The sequence below is a fragment of the Canis lupus genome, chromosome 1 (assembly GCF_011100685.1).
Source record: "Canis lupus familiaris isolate Mischka breed German Shepherd chromosome 1, alternate assembly UU_Cfam_GSD_1.0, whole genome shotgun sequence".
In the NCBI taxonomy this organism is placed as follows: domain Eukaryota; kingdom Metazoa; phylum Chordata; class Mammalia; order Carnivora; family Canidae; genus Canis; species Canis lupus.
The window spans coordinates 23,587,877-23,594,223 of NC_049222.1; positions in this window are offsets into that span (position 1 = coordinate 23,587,877).

Here is a 6,347-nt window from a genome sequence, read left to right on the forward strand (position 1 = left end):
CTCTACCCTTCATTTGTTTTATTCTGTGCGCTTAGCCCAGCGTGGCACAGAATAAACATTTACAAACTTTTGACTTAATTAATGATTTAATGAGCCAAACGCTTTAGGTTTAGTGGGCTCTGGCAATTCAAGATGTTAGTGTGAGGGGTTAGGAGCACATGGAAACCTATTTCCCCTTTGCATTTTTAAGGATGCCCTTCTTTTTTCCTTTTTTTTTTTTTTTTTTTTTTTTTTTGGCCTCTACAAAAGCCCTTCATTTAAAACTTTCCATATGAGAACTTTATAGATGGAATAAAGCCAGCGCCCTCGGCAGAGGTGTGCAAACTCTGCCCATGGCCCATCGGCGGCATAAACAGCTGCTTTTGTTTTGCCACTTTGGACACTTGGAACAAGCCAACCTCAATAGTGTTTAGAATCCAACCCCTCATAAGTTCAAAAAAAAAAACACTTTAGCACATACGTGGACAGCGCTCCAAGAGTGGGTGCTTTCCTGCAACCCCAGGCCAGCCCGGGCCTACCCAAGCACACGGAGCACCGGTGCGACCAGACGGAGCGGACGGTCCAGTGGACCTCGGCCCCGCGCCGGCCTGCCCGTTGGCTGAACCACGCGCCACGCGACTCACAGACGCCCTCGGCAAGCCATCTGGTCATCCGGGTGTCCTCACCCAAGAGCCACCGTCCTCAGTCCCCATCGAGAGAAGTGACCAGGCTGCGGCTCCCTGTGACGGCAGTGGTCCCCGGGGGCCGGGCGTCAGCTCCTACACCCGACACGCGGAGCCCGACCTCCAGGACCAGACGCCCCGGAGCATGACGAGAGCTGGGAAGGCGGAGGACGGACAGCAGGCCGCTCGCAAACCTCCCCAACCAGGTGTGGCCCTCCGCTGTTCTCTGCAACCGCCTTTCCCTCCCCTGCTAAGCAAAAGGGACTGAGGAATGTTCTTTGTTTTATATACCTGCAACCCTCCCGTGAGTTTTGCGGGGCGCTGGCCAGAATCTGGCTCCGAATAAGGTCCCCAAACCACACAACCCGAGCCTGGCTGGGGTACGGGCATCAAACGACAGATGAAAATGGCCACATGATCTCTTTTCAAAGGCGTGATTGTTCTCGGTGGTTCCACAAAACCGTCATTTCCACCCCGAAGGCAGAGCAAGGCTGCTTTTCAGGAGATGCCCCCTGTGCAAGTTAGCGGGGCGCAGGCTGGGCCGCAGCGCCGGGCGCCCGGGGAAGGCTGATCTGCCCCGATCTCCACTATGCCCATGGATGCTACACGGTGACGCGCCTCTCAAACGTGTCCTGAGTAGCGGTTTAACAGAGATAGACGGTGTCATGCCATGTCTGCCAGGGAGGGGCTCAAAGTGCACAGCAAACAAATTAAACAGATGATGAGAGCAGGCCCAGGGGTGGCTCCTCGGAGAAACGGGGCATTAAGGACGGGGTGTGCTCAGCGGGAAGGACTCGAGGTCGCCAAGGCAGTGGTTTCCTGAGAGGCTGCGGGAGAGCAAGGCACCAAAGGCGTCAGGTGAGGCCTGATACAGCCAGAGCCGAGCCAGGTAGCTGTGGCGGGGCTGGATCCGGGGGAAGCGAGGGCGCAAGCGGGACGGAAGGCATATGCTGTATCAGAAAGGATTAGAGGGGGGATCCCTGGGTGGCGCAGTGGTTTGGCGCCTGCCTTTGGCCCAGGGCACGATCCTGAAGACCCGGGATCGAATCCCACGTCGGGCTCCCTGGTGCATGGAGCCTCCTTCTCCCTCTGCCTGTGTCTCTGCCTCTCTCTCTCTCTCTCTGTGACTATCGTAAATAAATAAAATAAAAAAAAGAAAGAAAGGATTAGAGGAAAAAAATTTTTTTTAAAAATTAAATAAATAAATAAATAAATAAATAAATAAATAAATAAATAAAATTTAAGAATTTTTTAATAAAAGGATTAGAGGGACCCCCAGGTGACCTCAGAATCCTAGGAAGGCCCGTCGGCAACCTAGCAGGGTGGGAGGGTGGGACTGCTACTGACACCCCTAGGACCCGGTGAGGCCCGGCGGGTGCCTTGGATGCTCCAAATTGGCCCATTTGCTTCCTCTGAGTGCACAACCACTGCTTCCGGCTCTAAAAAAATATGTAGAATCATCAGCATCCCTACGACAGTGTACTGCCCCGTCCGTGTAGACAGTTGTCCCCGTCAGTCACTGCCCCGGCTTCCCGCAAGCCTACCGCCCGCCCCGTGGGAGGCTGGCCGCCTCTGGCCTCGGCGCTGACTTGCTCCAATGCCACCCAGACACTGTGCTTGTGGAGGACGTGAAGCTTGGGTGAAAGAAAGGAATTAAAGGAACAGCAAAGCAGACAGCCAGAACAGATTAAAGCATTTTTCTTTGCTTTTCTGTTTTTGTTTTTAAGATTTTATTTATTTATCCATGAGAGACACAGAGACAGAGAGAGACAGAGACACAGGCAGAGGGAGAAGCAGGCTCCATGCAGGGAGCCTGACGCGGAACTCGATCCCGGGACCCCAGGATCACGTCCTGGGCTGCAGGCAGGTGCCTCCCCTTTGCTTTCCTGTAGGAGGGTCCAACTTTGACCAGTCACTGTGATGTGACAAAGGAAACAGGCTGGGTGTCAAGCAGACAGGAACTGTCTACACGTGGACGAGCAGCCTCAGCGAGGTGTGGGGTTGCAGCCAGGACGTAGGGCCAGGGAGTGGGTGCTCCTCACACGCTCTAGCAGGTTCCCTGCCCAGAGTTCAGGGAGGGGAGAGTGAGCAAGGACAAGGGCCAAAGGACCATTCCAGGCCAGGAATAGTAGATAGTAGAGCCCAGCCCCCCAGGAATCGTGCTCCCCTCAAGCCTCAGATGAAGGAGTGAGGCCCCCTCCCGCCCCCAACAGAGACCAGACGGAGAGAAGGGTGGTCAGGGTCTTCCCTACCTGAGTTCTGACTCAGGGTGTCTTGAGGCCCCTGGAGAAGGGCAGACCCCTCGGGGCTAGAGATGAGGGGCAGGCGGAGACGACGTCCTCTGGGGAAGGCTCGCTGGACCACGAAGCACATGCTCCAGCTGCGGGGCAGCGCTCTGCTCGGGGATGGACACAAAGCACTGCCTCTTAAGGCTTGATGTAAGCGAAGGAGAAAATGGCACAACGACACCAAGGCCTGGGCCACTTGGAATGAGCGCCCCGGCCACCAGGCTGGACTCAAGGTCTTTATTGCGCGACCACCAGCAAGGACACCAGTACTCACCGAGGCCCCTTGATCACAGTCCCCAGGAAGCATGACCGTGGTTATGGTGTTTGCGCATCTTGGAGGACTGTTGGCTCCCAGCTTGTGCCGACCCCCAATCGGCAGTGAGCTGGTTCTCATCCTCTGGCGGGGACAGTCAGTGAGGAAGCGACATTTAGTCCTTCCAGGTTCAGCCTCTCGTGACAGCACAGACCAACTGAAGAAAACGCTGTTTTCACAACCTCCCAATAACAGGACCTGCACCGCGTATCATTGGATTTTTAGAGCCCATTCATCTCGTTGTGGCAAGATTTTAGTCGATTCTGGCTGAGGTGTCCTGCCACTGTACTTGCAACTAAGAGAAGAATAAGGGGAATTTGACGTTCATCATCCTAAAAATATATATTGAACGGGGGACTCTTGTCGGGCGCAGGGCCGGGCACAGCCATGAGCAAGCCGGACCGCTTGCAGCCCGTAGTCTGGAGAGGAGACAAGCAGGAGACAAGCAGCAGGAATATGAATGTCACGGAAGAAAAGCACGAGATGAACGGGGTAACATTTTGAAGGATGAATAATGTTCATCTACCTTTTTTGTCCCATTTGTGCTAAAAGAAAGGGGAAAAAAAGAAAAAAGGAAGGAAGGAAGAAGGATGGATTTAAAGCTAAGCAACAGGGTAAGTGGCAACTGGCTCCTGGCCTTAGGGACAGGGAGGTGATAGGGAGCGGGGAGGACTGTGGTCAACCGGGAGCGCGCCCCAGATCTAAAGAAAACTCCTCCAGCTCATTGCTTCCAAGTAATTGCAAGTCTGCTGTTTCCAAATCTTCTACTTCTTAAAGAGAAGCAAAAATAAATAAATAAATAAAAATAAAAATAAATAAAAAATAAAAAAATCTGATGTGTTTTAAACTTTCCTGGTTTTTAAATATTCAATCATATAAAAAATTAATGAATTCTATACCAGCCAAACCTGGCAGGTGGGAGACAACCCTTGAGGAGGCAATTTGCAGCCTGTGCTTTGGACGGTCTCATGAAAGGTCATACATCCCCGGGGCAGGCCCAGACGGCCCCACTCCGTCAGGCCCGGGGCTCTCGGCCAGCATGGCAGACGCCGCGCCCCAACTTCACAGTCCTCCTGCGCTTCCGCCTCTGCAGGCTCAGCATTTTACCGCAGCTTTCTGTAGGCTGAGGGCTGTCCTTCCGGCAGGACACTGGACGGCGTGTCCTCGCAGGTCACCCCTGACTCGAATTGACAACCTGCATCTTGAAATTATGGGAATGATGGCAGCACGCGGATGCTGCAGCCAACGATGCGTGAGCAGCTCATCTCCGGGGAGGGCCCCGAGCTGGCCTCAGGCTGCCGGAGCGGCCAGCCGGCCCCTGGGCAGGAGGCGTCGCCGCAGCAGGTGCTGTGACAGGCCGGGAGCAGCAGCTAGGCCCGTCCGCCCGCTGCCACCTGTGCGGGGACCGGGGCCGTGTGCTGCGGGCAGGCTGGGCCACAGCCGAGGGTTTTCCATGCTTGCCAGACTCACTGCAGCCGGACCCCCCACATCACGGGGAAGCAGGTGTGGGGGCCCCGGAGGAGGGGGACAGGTGCCGAGGGATCCAGAACAGCGTGGCTAGCAGAGGGACGTGGGGTAGGCCCCAGGGAGCGGAGTCATGCAGGAAAGCTCCGGGAGAAGGAGAAGGGGGCCACGCGAGCCAGTCCCCTCCTGGGGCCCGCGGGTGGCCGTGCAGGAGAGCAGAGCTGCCCATGCCCACGGGGCCGTGGTGCCCTTGGGTGGGCCCGGGTGCAGAGCCCGGGTGCAGAGCCTCGGGGCCCACCCCCACCTCCGGCTCCGGGCTCCCCATGGCCCCCCCGGGCTCCCCGGGCTCCCCGGGCCCAGGCAGGAGCAGCGGCCAGAGCAGGGCTCCGAGGCCTGGAGGGAGGCACCTGCGCATCTGGGCTCAGAGGGGAGCACAGGCCGAGGGGCCGGGGTGGTCGTTGCAGGCGGGGGCAGCGCCGGGGCCAGGGGGCGGGAGGCGGTGGCGAAGGAAGCCAAGGGGGGAATCCTGCTTGGAAATCGGGAGAAGGAAGCCTTCAACCTCGTAGACTTCCCCACCTGAGGCGAAGCCCCCGCTAGAGCAGCCCCAGCTGGGCGCCCGCGTCTGCCAAGAAAGGCCAGGGCTGGGATGGCAGCTCCTGTCCCAACGCCTTCACCCCAAGGGGCTGCTGGCGTCTGATCCCTAATCAACTAGGCTCTCCCTCCCCCAACCTCCTCTTCCCCGTCATGTCCCCTGTGGCTACTGAGACATTCGCCATAATCACTCCCTTCCAGAGGTCTCTAAGGAACCCTCTGGAAGGAGTCTGCGTTTGGCCTTCCCCCTCCTCCATCTCGCCCCTTCTGGGCGGGGTGACAGCCCCTGGCTAATGGGGTTTGGGAGGGGCCTGTTCCCCAGGGGCCTTTGCAGTATCTGGCCCTCCTGGCCCCGCCACCCTCCATCAACACAACAACTGTTCTCCCCTTGGTGAGATTCGAGGCGGCAGCAAGGGGGGGACGTGGGACAGGGCATCAGAGAGGAACGTCCCCATCAGCTCCATCATAACGGCTGATGTCATCCTCCGATGTGCCCATGGGCTGGAAATCACCGCAGTAACAGAAACATGGACACACGGCCCACAGGAAGTGTGGAGGACTCCTTTCCAACAATTACATTATTCATATCAATAATAGCAATAATAATATCATTTATTCTAGACACAAGAACACGAATGTCACCATGTGTGGCACGTACTGGGCGTTTAATTATTTATTTTTTTGAAGACATGGATCACAGCTTTGTCACCTACTTTATAAATGTTGTCTCTGAGGAAAACAAGCCATAAGAGATTCTTAATTTTTTTTAAATATTTTCTTTATTAGAGAGAGAGCGCACAAGCAGGAGGGAGGAGCAGAGGGAGACAGAGAAGCCGACTCCCCAGGGAGCAGGGAGTCCGATTTGGGGCTCAATGTGGGGCTCAACCCCAGAACTCTGGGATCATGATCTGAGCTCAAAGCAGATACTTAACCAGCTGAGCCACCCAGGCACCCACCATAAAAGACTCTTAATGATACAGAAAAACTGAGGATTGATGGAGGGAGGTGGGTGGGGGATCGGCCAGATGG